We start from the raw sequence: 14,381 nt of genomic DNA, 5'->3' as shown, positions 1-14,381 counted from the left end.
GCAGGTCGGGCAGCATCTGTGGAAAGGGAAACAGAGTTAACGCTCATCAGATGATGCAAGGTCATTGACTTGAAATGTTAAGTGTTTCTCCTTCCATACTTTGCCTGAGTATTTCCAGCATTTTCTATTTTCATTTGAGATTCCAGCATCCACTGTACTTTGCTTTTATTTTGAACTTCAAGTCCTCGCCTTCAAATCCCTTCATGGCCACACCCAACCCTATCTCTTCAATGCTGCCCCTGCATGCTTTGGTGATCTGACTGATGTTTGTTTCATCCTCCCCGTCTTTCGACCCAGCACAGAGTCTCAGCTGTCTTGTGCCTACATTGTTATGTTCTCTGCATAAACTCCTCCTGACTTCACTTCTCTTCCTACCTTTAAAAATCTTCTCAGAATTCTTGCTTTAAGTTAATTTTCTGGTCATCTGTCCTTTCTCTTCCACCAAGGTTCAGTTTTTTTGCATTTTCTTTTCTTTCCTCTCTATAAGGTACTTAAGAATGTATTCTATGTTAAAGACACGCTATAGGCAGAATATTGAGCTCACCGGGTGCACGCCCAACCCGGCTGAGCGTAAAATGACGCGCGATGATGTCAGGTGAGCGACCCAAAGTCATCGCATAGTCCCGTGATATTTTGGTTGATGAGCGCACATCAGAGTCAGCAGCACTCCCGCCGACAATTAAAAGGCCTATTAGAGCTATTAAAAAGGTAATTAAATTCAAATTTATGCTGCCCGTCCAACCAGGATAAGCATTCCTAAAGCAAATAAAAATAAAATAAAAATTTTACACTTGAATTAAAAACATGTCCAAGCTCATGTGACAGGGTCACAAGAGGGAACATGTTTTATGTCATTTTAATTTTGTTCATTAGTTTTTTTAAACAGCGCCTCATCTCCCTGAGGCAGCTTCTGTGCTTAGGGGAGATTGAAGCGCTGTTTCATGGGCATGCGTGCTGTTTGTGCTAGGCCTGATCGCCCTCCTCCCCTGCACGCACAGGCAGCACTGAGTGCTGCCGCTCATGTTCCACGCTAGGCAGGCCTCCATTGGCCAACTTGCATAAAATCGTGGTGTGGTGCCAGTCGGCTTCATGACTGCCCCCCTCCATCCCCCGCCCACCTCCACCGAGCACCCCCGCCAAGAGAAAAATCCCACCCTATAACTGTAAAGTGTTATACTGACATGTTGTGGCAGCTTTCTTGAAATGTTTCATTATTAGTCAACAGAGAAATCTTCTTAAGGACCTTTTCAAGGTTTGATTCCTGTTTATCTTTTAGTATGGTAAGATTTCATTTTATTTAACTTATGTAACTTTTTGCAGCTTTTCTTATGGCTTCGGAGATCTAAGGCACCAGTGAAGAGGTTTAAGCAAAAAGATTTTATTCAGAATGAAAGTAGTTTTTAAATAATTAAAGGAACAGAGATACAAACGTGCTTGAAACATATTTTTTCTCTCTGAAGTAACACAATGAGAAATCAATAAGAATATCTATGTAAAATGTTAAACCTCTATAAAAATATTGAGATATATTTTTTAAAGTACCTGACAAGGCTTTTATTAGCTTGGAAAAAAAGATGAAGTATATTTTTTATTTAGTTGGAATTTTCATCATTTTTCACAATAACTATAAATCTCTCTCAATATACCAGTATTTCCTGTATAGCATGCATTGTTATGACTTCTCTCATTGAGAATTTCTATAAAATATTCTTATTATGATTTCCTTGAGCAACATTCTTTTCAAATTGTTCCTGACAACATTGGTCGTGTGTATTTCAAATGAAAATGTTAACAACTTGCCAAAGCTAAGAATAAATATGCAAGTTTGATGGTTTTAAAAAGTATCTTTTGTTAACAGGAAATAAATTGTGTGTTTTATCTTTATATGTGCTGTATATGATACGGACATCAGGGCGGGGGCGTGGGTAGGTAATTTAAACAGCACCAATTACTCCTCTCTCCACCCATCTATAAACAGAAAGGTGTTTTGATTTGTTTCTGTCTTTATAAGTGGTGGCATATTTCCCAACTCCTCAGTTTTTGTGCTATCCAATTTTCTATTAATAACCTCACAGAAAACTCAAGCTCGGATGATCTCAAAGGGTTAGTTTTTTTGCACACACTCAAAACGCGAAAGAGGGTTTGTAACATCCCCCTTGTATCCAGATAGTAAAGAAAGGGATAGAGAAAAGAAGGATTTACATTACAAAGGCCACAGAGAAAATAAATATTACTTCACTTGGGTTCCAGCACCCAGAATCAAAGTCCAGTGAGGTATTCTTTCACAGAGGTCGGTGGGTTGAAAACCAATGCTGGACAATTCACTTTTCTGGTGGTGTTGACTTCACACAACGAAATAGGCATGCAGAGATGAATCAGTCTTGTAGGCGATGGTACAGACTTCCAGCAGAAACATAGGAGATGGGGACTGGTGCTCAATCTGTACCAGAGCTCCTTCAGTGTGGCCTGCTAGTCGGATGTTAAACAACAAACTGACCTTTGAAGTTCAGCAAGACAATATTACTTGGTTCCACAAGTCAGAGGCCTATATCACATGACTCTCACCTCTCCACACTGTCTTTGACAAAGGATGTGCATCCCCCTGAAAGGAATGTTGTGGGGCCCTTTGCCTTAGCAGAGGAGCAGACTCTTGTTGGCCAGTCTGGGTTATGAAATGCAGATGCACTTTGTATAGCTCTCTTTGAATTTGGCCTCCCACGGAGGGTCATTTGTGGCTCCCCAGAGATAACAAGGTACAAGTTTCCCAGATACTGCCAGGCAGCTCCCTTTGTTCAGGGGTCACTGACTGACATGGATTGAGCCATTTTAATTATCTTTGTACAGTTTTTTAATTTTTTGAAATAGTCATGAGGATATCGAAATATATTTTTGTAAATATATACAGAGAGGTCTTAGTCCCTCACATATATATGAATCTGAATTTAGGGTTGATGGGTGGAATTTAATCTTAAAAGATGTGCACATTGAAGAGTTTGATGGCATGTTGAGAATCTGTTTGTTCTGTCAGTGGCTTTTTAACTCAACCATGGTATTAGTATTCCAGTTCCGTCTTTCCTGACTGATCACAGAGTGCAGTGTGATGACCACCCAGACTCTGTCAATGGAGGTTTTCTATTTACAACACTGGTCAGAATGGCTGCAGGAAACCTTGCTTATGAAGGCTGGGTGGAGGCAAGGAAATGGAAGAAAGATGAGTGGAGGCCAACCCAGTTATCTGACTCTTCCATGGAGGCTATGTTGGAGGCAGCGATGGCCAGAAGGGGCATGCTCTTTGCTTGAGTCAGAGAAAGGAGACCAGCCACTCAAACTAAACAGGTGTGGGTAGAAGTTGAGAAGGCTGTCAGCAGCAGGAATGTGCTTGGATACAGTGTCGGAAAATATTTAATGACCTCATTAAGGTAGGAACTATGAGTGACATGCCACTTTCAGATAGTATCCATCACTCCTTGACTTCCCTAGTATTCTCCTGCACAGCACTCCTCTGAGTGGCAAAGCTGCAGTTTGATGCATTCCTCCAGGCAGTTCCTCAAATCTCCATCTGAATAGCCAATACTCTCACTCACCCTCATCCTATTGCCATCTTACTCCCATCCCTCACTGTTAGCTCCTCAGATGTTGTCATTCCATCCTCAACATTTGTTCCACTTCTCACCTTCATAACTATTTGCTTTCTCTCATTGCAGAAGAGAGCACACAACTCCAAGGAGAGGCAGAGATTCAGGGGTGGACCTGTAGCCGTAGCCACCCTGACTGCATTAGAGGGGGACAGCTTGGAGATTGGCATGGTGACACCCACTAGGCTTTTGGCAATGGAGAGATGGGGATGGTCCAGAGACCTGATGGCATTGTTGGATATCACACCTCCACCTGGCTTTTAACAATCACTCATGTTGAATTGATGTCACCACTAACTGTGATGTCATGATATGGACTATGTCAATTTGAACCCTTTCCCCACGTCAGCACTAATTCAGGACCTTGATCTCCCAGAGGTCCTTCAGGGTTGACAAACGAGCTTCCTGCCTCCAACTTTGCTGAAGCTGCAAGGATTGCACCACATAAAGTGAAAGGAAGTGAATGAGAAAGACTTTCATTTGCACAGGAGGAGTCAGTTGGACTTGCATAGCAATGTCTATGGCTTTATGTTAATAATTTCAGTGAATGAAAGAGTTTATTTGAATCCTCATTCTCCTGGCATCTATGTTGTTGCATCCCCCATTTTCCCTAGACAGTTGCAATCAGGTGAATGGTATGATCAGCTTTTATGAGGGGAAAAGAGTGGTGAATGTGATGGTTGGATTGTTGACTGTCAGAATGAATTGTGTTGGGCAAGGGGGTATGGGACCACAAGATTTCTGAAAGCACTGTCACATTCCCTCATGCATCTGCCCTCAGATTACATAAAGTTATTATGGGGTTCTCTGGAAGCCAGGTAAGCACCATGGCCATAACTAGTTCCTCCTCTTCCTCCTACTTCTCCTCCTCCTCGGAGGATGCTGCACCTTCCTCTTTCTGCAACTCCACTTCTCTCTGCAGTATGATGTTGTGAAAAGAACAACAGACCACATCCATTCTGGAGATCCTTGATGGAGCATACTGAAGTGCAATCTAGAATCTGAGTTGTATCTTGAGCAACCCAATGGCTTGTCCTGCTATAGTCCATGTGGCTCCTGTTGTATCTCACCTCTGTGCAATGGTAGAGTTTCTTGCAGGAGCCAATAGTTAGGTCCTCAAAAGGGGAATTTACCTGTAAGGAACCACTCACTGAGGCTGTGTAGAGGAGTGAAAACCTGCAGGAGATGTGACTGCACAAGAATAACTGAATCATGGTAGCTGTCAGGATATCTTGCGTAGACAGGCATGATAACCTTCTGCTGGTCACAAAATATCTGTACATAGAACAAGTGGAATTCTCTGTGACCCAGGTTGATCTGAGGGCACCTTGATTACCTATGGGAATCCAGTCAATGTAGCGAAACCGATAGCCCTCTGTTTGACTGACAACCATGGCAAAGTGGACATCAGTGGCAGCATGGCAATGATGGCATCGGTCACCTAGAAAATCCACTTGTGGCAGCAGATTGTGAAATCCTGTAGATGTCACTGGCAGATCCCTGGAAGAAGCTGGAGGCAAAGAAATTTAGGGCTGTGGTGGCCTTGATGACCACTGGCACTGTGTGCCCATCTGGTCTCTTGTAAGGAGGCCTTATTCCAGGAGACTGCAGATGCCAAAAATGACCAGCCATGAAAGCCCAACTCTCCTGAGGCACTGTTACCCTGTCATGTTATGTATACTCTGTGCCAGGGGTATTTCCTTCAAGTTGGATCTGTGTCTATCCCCTCTGTCCTGTGGAGCAACATGTGGATGCAGAGAAGGCAGCTGCTGCTGTTGCTGGTCCTCTTGCTGTCGCTGCTGCTGGTGGTGTTGGTGCTGTAGCTGTTAGTGTGACTCCTCATGCTGCCATTGTTGGCGTAGCTACTCCTCTTGGATTTTGATTGTCACAGGTCTATGCTACTGCTGCAAAAGTTAGCCCTCTGCTGCAGTGAAGGCTGACAACAGAGAAGTTGAGAATGAGGTGAGTAAGCTCCAAGATAGCTGAAAGAACTTCTGGAAAATTGGAAATGACCTTCAAAGCTGTGAATTCAGGCTCTCAAATAATAATCTTGTGAACACAATCCTTTTACTGAAGCTGGCCGCAAGCTTTGCAATTTCACTCTTTAAAGGCTTCCCGGCATGTCAGTTTCATTAAGATAAAAGCAAAAAACTGCAGATGCTGGAAATCCAAAACAAAAATAAAAATACCTAGAAAAACTCGATCAGTTTCATTGTTCAGTGAATCCCATTGTGCTGTTGGCCTGTTTGACCCTAGTGAGTTTCTCACACTCATTTGCTAGTTTTTAAAATCAGAATGCTGGGCTAAATTTACAGTTAATTGCCTCCCTGCATATTGAAATAAATTAGTGGACAACTCTGTGGGCATTCCTCACTCACCTGTAAACTTGCCCAGGCTAAATCTGGAAGCTGGCACAATCATATTGACACTGCTTTTTGGTGTTTTAATGCCTCTGATCCCTCCCCCCAAACCTGAACCCACCTCCCCTGGCTGTTGAAATTCTGCCTGGTGCTTCCATTTGTTTAAATGCATGATGACAGCAATGCATTTACTCAGGTTACCTCTGTAACATTAAGAGTAATCTATAAAGTGAACTTAAAATTCATATAAATTCTGTATAGTGAGACTGATGTAAAAAGGTATATAGGACTGTAGTAGATTGGCCCCACCATATTAAGGGAAGTCACACTACTGTGGCATATCCTGGTTCCTTAAATTTTACAAAAGACAAGGGATGAACTTGTCATTACCGATTCACTAACAGGATTACCAACAATAGATAAGATTGGAAATTCTTTGTTGGCTTTAATGAGATAAAACTTCTTGTTTAAATGTATGGAGTTTACTTAATCTCAGATTACAAATAATGTTGTTCATCCTTTTACAGTATTTCTATTATTTCTTGTTTCTTGTCTGCCTCTTTTGACCATTTATATACCCATCGCCTTTCCTTTCTTTCCTTTTTGATTTTGTTTCTCTCTCTCTCTATTTTACCATCTATTCCTCAGTGCATTGAAGAAATTGAAAACCTAAGGAGTGACTTAATCAAGCTAAAGACTGGAGCAAACCCGGAGCAGGGAAAAGACACACTTCCAAGAAATCACCTATTTGTTAAAGGACATGATGGTGCTGACGACAAAGAGATTAACAGATGGGGCATGTACCAAACCACCAGGTATGAAAGAGGTCAACAAAAAAACAAGGTATTAATAAATATATCTTTTAGCAGACATTGTAAAGATGTGTTCTAACATTATCTGTCCCTTTATATTGTAACATAGTGGTTGGTTTTCAAAGGACTAAGTTATTGTCACAGGAGAGCTGACTTGTTTATCTTTCGGGCTGAGTGCTGTCTACAGTTCAAAGTTCATCACAGTTGTTTCAGAGCACAGGAAATACATTTTGAGATTTTTTGGATATTGTACTTATTAGGGAACTATTGATGTACTTGCTCTATGCGTGTGGTTCATACGTATTTTAGTAAGAGACAACAAAAGTAATGTGAACATTTTTACTGATGTTGGTTGCAGATGGCAGTGTTTTTAATTTGTTTCACTAAACTAAGCAATATTGATTTTATATAGCACTACTTTGTCGATGTATCTTTTTTGTCTGTATATACTTTACCTGTAGACGGCTGACATTTGCTATAAATCATGAGCACAATTCACCTCCTTTTCTCCTTTATAAAAGCAATTCGCCCACAACATGTCTTTGTCGTGTTTGCTTTATGTTACATGAAGCAGGTATATAACCTATTTTTAGACCACTACCTTTCTTTCACAAGTTATATGCTGAACACAATCTCAACTGATCAGATTTTTAAAAAGAAATATGCGTAATAATGGCATATTGTGACTATCCAGGAACATTCAGCAGCCAATCTTTGTAACAAATTTATTATACTGGTCACAAGACTTTATAACATCTTCCTTTAAGAGCATTTCAAGTCAAAATTATATCTTATGTGCCTGTGACAAAGATAAACTATCTCTCATCAACTTATCTGCAGCTATTGACATGATTCATCACCATTTCTTCTCCAATCATCCCTCCACTGCCGTCCAGCTGGATGAGACTGCACTTGCCAGGTTCCATTTTTATTTATGTAGTTGTAACCAGAGAATCACTTTCAATGGCTTCTCTTCTTGTCCCCGTATTGTTATCTCCGGTGATCCCTGAGGATCTGTCCTTGGCCCCCTCCTACTTCTCATCTACATGCTGCCCCTCTGGGACATCTTCCAAATCACAGTTTCCCTGGCAACTGTCTGAAGCTGAACCAGACTGTTTACAAACATGGCGTCATATTTTACCCTGAGATGAGCATCCAACCTCATATTCGTGGCCTGACTGTCTTTCCCACATAGTGAATTTATGAAGAAGGATGGACACTTTATTTTTAAAAGAAAAATAAATGAAACTGGACAATTTACCTTGACACAAGATGGAGTACAGTGACTTTCTTTTGCGTATTCAGTGCAGAGACAGGGTCTGACTCATGTCTGGGCATGTCTCTGGGACGTCACTTAAAATGTAAACAACCTTCCCAGGTACAGATGGCTACCTTTCTCTGCTTCAATTAAAGAGACTCAGGGTAATAATAACTGATAGACTTTCGGGTCTCATGGAGATGAAAATGCAAATAAAGATATGTGAAAATTATTCTTAACTGGAATGTTGGTGGGAATATCAAACATTCCCCATTTTGTGACAATTGCCTAGTCCATCAAATCATTTGTGTGGACAATGGGGACACTGATACTGTGGTCACATGACACAGTTTATGGCAAGAAACACCTTTTCAATGAGATCTTGGCAGACCAAGTCAGTCAGTCTGGACAGAGACTACAGAGGGAAGAAATCTTACCCAGAAACGGAAGAACTCTGCCTAGAAATTCACCAAGTACAATCAGAGAAGTGGGGCTTTTTTATTTGCAGATCATATGTTCACTATACAGGCTCAACATATAACTTCGACTGGAGTAAAGTCAGAATCCTGCTGTTGCATGGAGTAAGCCCCTGTCAGTTCATCGCTAGAAATTTCCATCCTCCAGTGTCTGCAATGTTCCCAACTACCATCTCAAGATCTAATAGTAAAACTGATTACCTGGACTCTTGAAAAATCTAAGTGCATCCTTTGTAATCATCTTTTATTTGTTTGTGTGTGTGTGTGGTGTTGTGTGAATGAGTGAGTGGGTGCTGTCACAATTCATTTTCGAGTGTTGAGCAAATGAATGTTTATTCTTTTTTTCAGTTTAAACCCATGAGAAAGCCTGCATTGTTTCAGGTCTTAAAAATCATAGCACTTAAAACGCTTCTTTTAAAACACCATCTTGTTGCAGTTAGCGGAGAGGTTGAAAAAAGGGGAACCATCCCACCATCTCTCATCTGTCTGTAACATGACTAAAACTGCCTATTTCCATCCCCTTAAACATCACCTGGCTCCTCAGTTTATCTGTTGCTAAAACCCTAATCCATGCCATTGTTACCTTTAGACTTGAGTATTCCAACGAACTCTTGACCAGCCTCTCGTTTGCTGCCCTACATAAACTTAAACTCATTCAAAACTTTTACTGCCCATACACTGACTTGCACCAATTCCCATTCGCCCATCACCCATCTTCTTGCTGCCCGACATTGTCTCCCAGCTAAGCTTTGATTTAAAATCTTTGATTTTAAAATTCTCATCTTTGCTTTCAATCTATTGCAATCTACTCAAACCCTACAATCCTCTGAGATATCTGTCCCTCCAATTCTGACATCTTGAGCATCCCTGATAACCACTCTAGCTTTCGCGGTGATGTCTTTGTCCATCAAGGCCCTAAACACTGGAATTCCCTATCTAATGTTTTCTGCTTCCTTCTCCCTTTCCCTTTTTAAGATACCTTTTAAAACCTTCCTCTTTGACCAAGCTTTTGGTTATCAGCCCTGATTATCTCCCTGTGTGGCTCAGTGTCAAATTTTGTTTGATAATGTAGATGGTCTTTATTGCAGTTGTGACCATAAAGTCCTGAATATCATGCTGCCTCAATGGTCCCAGGATGAAAGGCGTCATAGAATGTGTGGCAAGTAGCCAAAAGTCATTGATCATATTGGAATCAATGACACAGAAAGAAATGTGTTTGAGGTCTTAAAGAGAGAGTTTAAGGAATTAGGCACTAGATTAAAAATCAAATCCTTGAGTGATAGGGCTGGATTTTATGGAGCCTGCAAGAGTGGGAAACATGGTACGTAGGGTAACTAAATTAAGTGGGAACCAAAATTTCTGTTTCCTATTGGTGGGTTGAGATTCAGCGATTATGTCAGTGGCATGTTTGTGGCGTGTCGGCCCTCACGCCATGCTGTGGAAGGTTCCCACTTGTAATGCATCTGCATGTCATGAATATTCATTAGCATAAAACTTTTTAAAATTATGTCCTACCTTCAAGATAACGTTGGTGGCACACAAGAATCTTGTGGCAACCGGTTCACATTTGTTTAAAGGTGGCATGCAACAGTTGGCTTTGTGCAGCTGTGTCTGAGGTCTGTGGTTTTCCTTGTTGAACTCTGTGGCATAGAGAGGGGAACAGGAGAATGGCAGCTTACATGGAGGTTTTGGACTGGCAAGGGTGAGTCAGTAGTGTGTAATGGGGTCTGTGGCATGGAGGAGTGGAAGAGGGATCCAAAGGAGGGCAGAGTCAAGGTAAGAAAATGAGGAGCCTAAAGGGTGGCGTCAGTCCTGTCCACTTGTGGGTCCATCTCGGGTCATTGGCTAGTAGAGTCCTTACAGGGCTTTGAGTTCACCTACAATATTTCAGTTATCCTCACTGAGAGTGATCTTGCGCAATGTCTTTTGCAACGAATAGAACGGAGGGCCAGCTGAGCCTGCAAGTTCAACCATGTCCGACAGAATGACGAGTACAACACTGGACACTAACATGAACATTCAATAAAAAGTGAATGCAAAAGTACATAGGGACATTTCTTTATTGTGGAAGAAATGACTAACTCCCCTGTAATCATCAATGCATACCAACCATGAGGTGTGCCAGTACATTCAATTCTCTGACTAAGCTAGTCTCAACAAATGCATATGAACATACATATGAAATAGGAACAGGAACACCCGGCCCCACGAGCCCTCTCCACCATTCAATAAGATCATAGCTGGTCTGTTTGTGTTTCTAATTCCAATTCCCATCTACCGCAGATAGCCTTTGATTCCCTTACCTAACAAGAATCAACCTTCTTCCGCCTTAATGATATTCAATGACTCCGCCCCCACCGCCTTCTGAGGCAGGGAGTTCCAAAGTCACACAACCCTGTGAGAGAAAAAAATTTCTCCTCATATCTGTCCTATAAAGGTAACCCCTATTTTTAAAACAGGTGTCCCCTAGTTCCAGACTCACCCACAAAAGGAAACATCCATTCCATGTCCACCTTGTCAATACCATCCAGCATCTTATATACTTCAATCAAGTCACCCCTCACTCTTCTAAACTCCAGTAGAAACAAGCCCAGTCTGCCTAACCTTTCCTCATAAGACAATCTGCTCATTCCAGTTATCAATCTAGTAAAGGACCTCTGAAATTCCTCCAATGCATTTACATCCTTCCTTAAATAAGGAGACCGAAACTGCGTACAGTATTCGAGATGATGACGATGCACACATGAATAAAGGGAAACCAATGTGAAACTTAAATTTGAACAACACCCATGCCACCTTTGTGCTTTCAAATTATGTTAATGGCAATGGAGTTGGGCAGAAAAGTCTTGGCTGTGATGCAGAGCCTCCCTGTTTGTCCAGAAGGCTCTTTTGTAGCCAGCCTGAACCTGCAGCATTGATGACTGATGCCGGGTTTCACCAATGAAAAACTTCCTCAGCCATGGAATCACACTTGCTTCCTGTGCACGCTGCAGGCATTTTAAATTTTAATTATTGTGTGGGAAATGGGGGGGAAGAGCTAGAGAGAAACACTTCCAGTTTCACCATTGGGAACAGCGCGTCACGAATAAAATTCTGCCCTATGTCTTTCTCTGGCTGGTGCCTGACCTGCTGAGTACTTCCAGCATTTTTCTGTTTTTATTTCAGATTTCCAACACCTGCAGTATTTTCCTTTTGTGTTGGTTAAAAAGTTATTTTTGTTCTGCAGTATGGTGTATTTCTGTTGCAAAAACTGCTTGAGAAATTACATTTTATTCATTGTAATTGATTCATATTGCTATTTTATACAATGGTGCAAAATAAATAGTAAAACTAAATCACTAATAGTCCAACAGTGTTTATTTAAAATAATACTGCTATAAATATATTTATATCTGTGTTTTTAGGTGGATGCAATGGAAGAATAATCTAAAAAATATGATGCAGACATCAAAGTTAAAAAATCAAAGGAATGAGCCATCATCTGACAAGAAAGCTGATTTGAAATAGGACACAACATTAAGGAGCAAAATTTGTCTGCGGGCTACTCAATTCTTTTTCCCCGCAGTGGAATAGGGAAACTTCAAAGAAGAGGGTGATGGGCAGTACTTGATCATGATTGAGTGACCAAATAACACTGGTGTCAAATAAGCCATTTTTGCTGTTCCTATAAACATGCTGCTGTTACAAAGTTTAGTGACTGATTTGCTTATTTTGAGTGAGCAGTGGATTTATGCCAAAATCTATCTTACAGACATAAATGTTAATCTTTACACAGTGGAAAAATGCCTATTTTGCATACATAAATGTGTACATTATTATGGCAATTAGGGGCAACCAAACTGTTTCAATAATTCAAAAGAAAAATATAAAAATATAAGTTAAAGCAACCTGACCTAATAAATGCAATAGCATGTGCCTTGTGTTAATTTAGTGAACAATGCTGAGAACAATAGCTTTGCTTATGGTTTATTTTAAAATACCATGAATGTGCTACTTAGACAAAGATAATTTATATATTTTCAGTAGGCTAAATAGTCCTAAACTACTTGTAGCAGTTTGCTGCACAGCATCAGGTAATGACTTGTATGATGTTCATTACTTTTTACCTTTCAGGTAATTAATTATTAAATGCCAAATAGAATGAATTCCAGTGTTTGGGATTCAGTTTCCATGCAATGATGTCCATTATAATTACCATATTTTATAGGATAAATTGCTGCTGACCAGAAGATCTAGGCCAATTAAAGGTGTGAAAATGTATCTGTGTGACCTCAATCCTCCCATCTTGCAAACACTTGAACTTGATCTTTTGATATAAGGGGAAAATATTGGATGGTTTTTCTCTATTACTCTGAGCCAAAATAATTACAGGCAATAGAATAAACCTGTGAAGAAAGAAAGAGTGAAGAGACCTTCCTTTTGGGAGAAGCAGACTCCTTTGGATAACTATTTGCACAGCAGTGGTACATCTAAGAACCTGGATGCCAATAAATTTGTACTTCTGTGACACAATAGCATTTATAATATGCATTGAGTTTTATACATCCATGTCTAAAAGCTAGCCTGGGGAAAGGTTTGAGGCTTTTGGAGATGTGGTAGATTTTAATTGACAGCTTGCAAGGGCATCTGTGGTATAACGGATGGTTAATATAAGCAACTTTTTTTCTCTCCAGTGGTGTTGCCTTTTTGCAAAGGAAAGTACGACTTTAGCAGGTAACATATATGACATGTAAGAGTATCTTGCTTTGACTGAAGTTAATGAATAAAACATATAAAACTTGTTTGATCTCAGCTTCTTAAATAGTTATGATGTCTGAAATTGAATATCTGCTTTGCTACAGTTTTTTTAACCCTGTTCTATGGGATAACGGTGGCTCCTATATTGCGAAAACAAGATAAAATGTAATAAAATTTACCCTTTCAGTCATGCTTAGTGCTGCACCTGGACCTGTTAATGAAAAGTGAACCCAATTATGCCTTGAGATTTGAGCAAAAGAGTTATGATTTCCATTACGATAGCCACCTGAAACGGTTTACATTTTAGAAATTATTCACTGTAACCCTAAAAGTTTGAAATAAATTGTGAAACAAATTGTTTTAACAAATTATGCCAAAAATGCATCAGTGGATCCACAAAATGTGCACAAATTATTTAGATTCTGCAGAACATTTGTAATTAAGGGATTAAAAACTCTTTAATTGGTGATTATTTCCCAGGTGAGGCTCAAATAGGAACTGGACAGACCATGCCATATGTTTGAGGCAGTGTTAGGAAAAGTAAATAATAGATGCTAAAAGTGTAGAAGGAGGAACTTTTCGGTTTGTCTCCAAGAACAAAAAGCACAAAATGAATTGTATCAAGAAATATATTTTAATTCTGCAGCAAATGCTGCTCGCTAACATAAATGATGTAACCTTGTAATGTCTGATAGTGGGTTCCTGAGCTGCTGTTGGAATGCATTCCCATATCTACCTGCTAAGCATGGTGCAGATCTCGTCTGCATGCATAGATCAGAAGATAACTATGGATGAGGATTGCTATTCAGCTCATCTTGATTCATCCATGCAGGGATGACCTAACTACCTCATTGCATCATTCAATTGTTTTTAAATGATTCCAGGTTTTTTATCATGGTTCTATTTAGGAGTACATTTGATGTGCTAATTGCACTGTGTCTGAAAATGAATTTTCTGATATCTGCCCTAATGATTGAATGCATGAACCCGAATGAACTGCCATAGTATTTAAATAACAGTCAACTCATTCCTGAAAGTGCTGAAACATTCCATTTGCAATATCTGCTGCAGATACCATATTTCTTTTGCTCAAGAACCAAAAC

Source organism: Carcharodon carcharias, chromosome 15 (assembly GCF_017639515.1).
Source record: "Carcharodon carcharias isolate sCarCar2 chromosome 15, sCarCar2.pri, whole genome shotgun sequence".
Taxonomy (NCBI): Eukaryota; Metazoa; Chordata; class Chondrichthyes; order Lamniformes; family Lamnidae; genus Carcharodon; species Carcharodon carcharias.
This window is presented reverse-complemented; position numbering follows the sequence as displayed.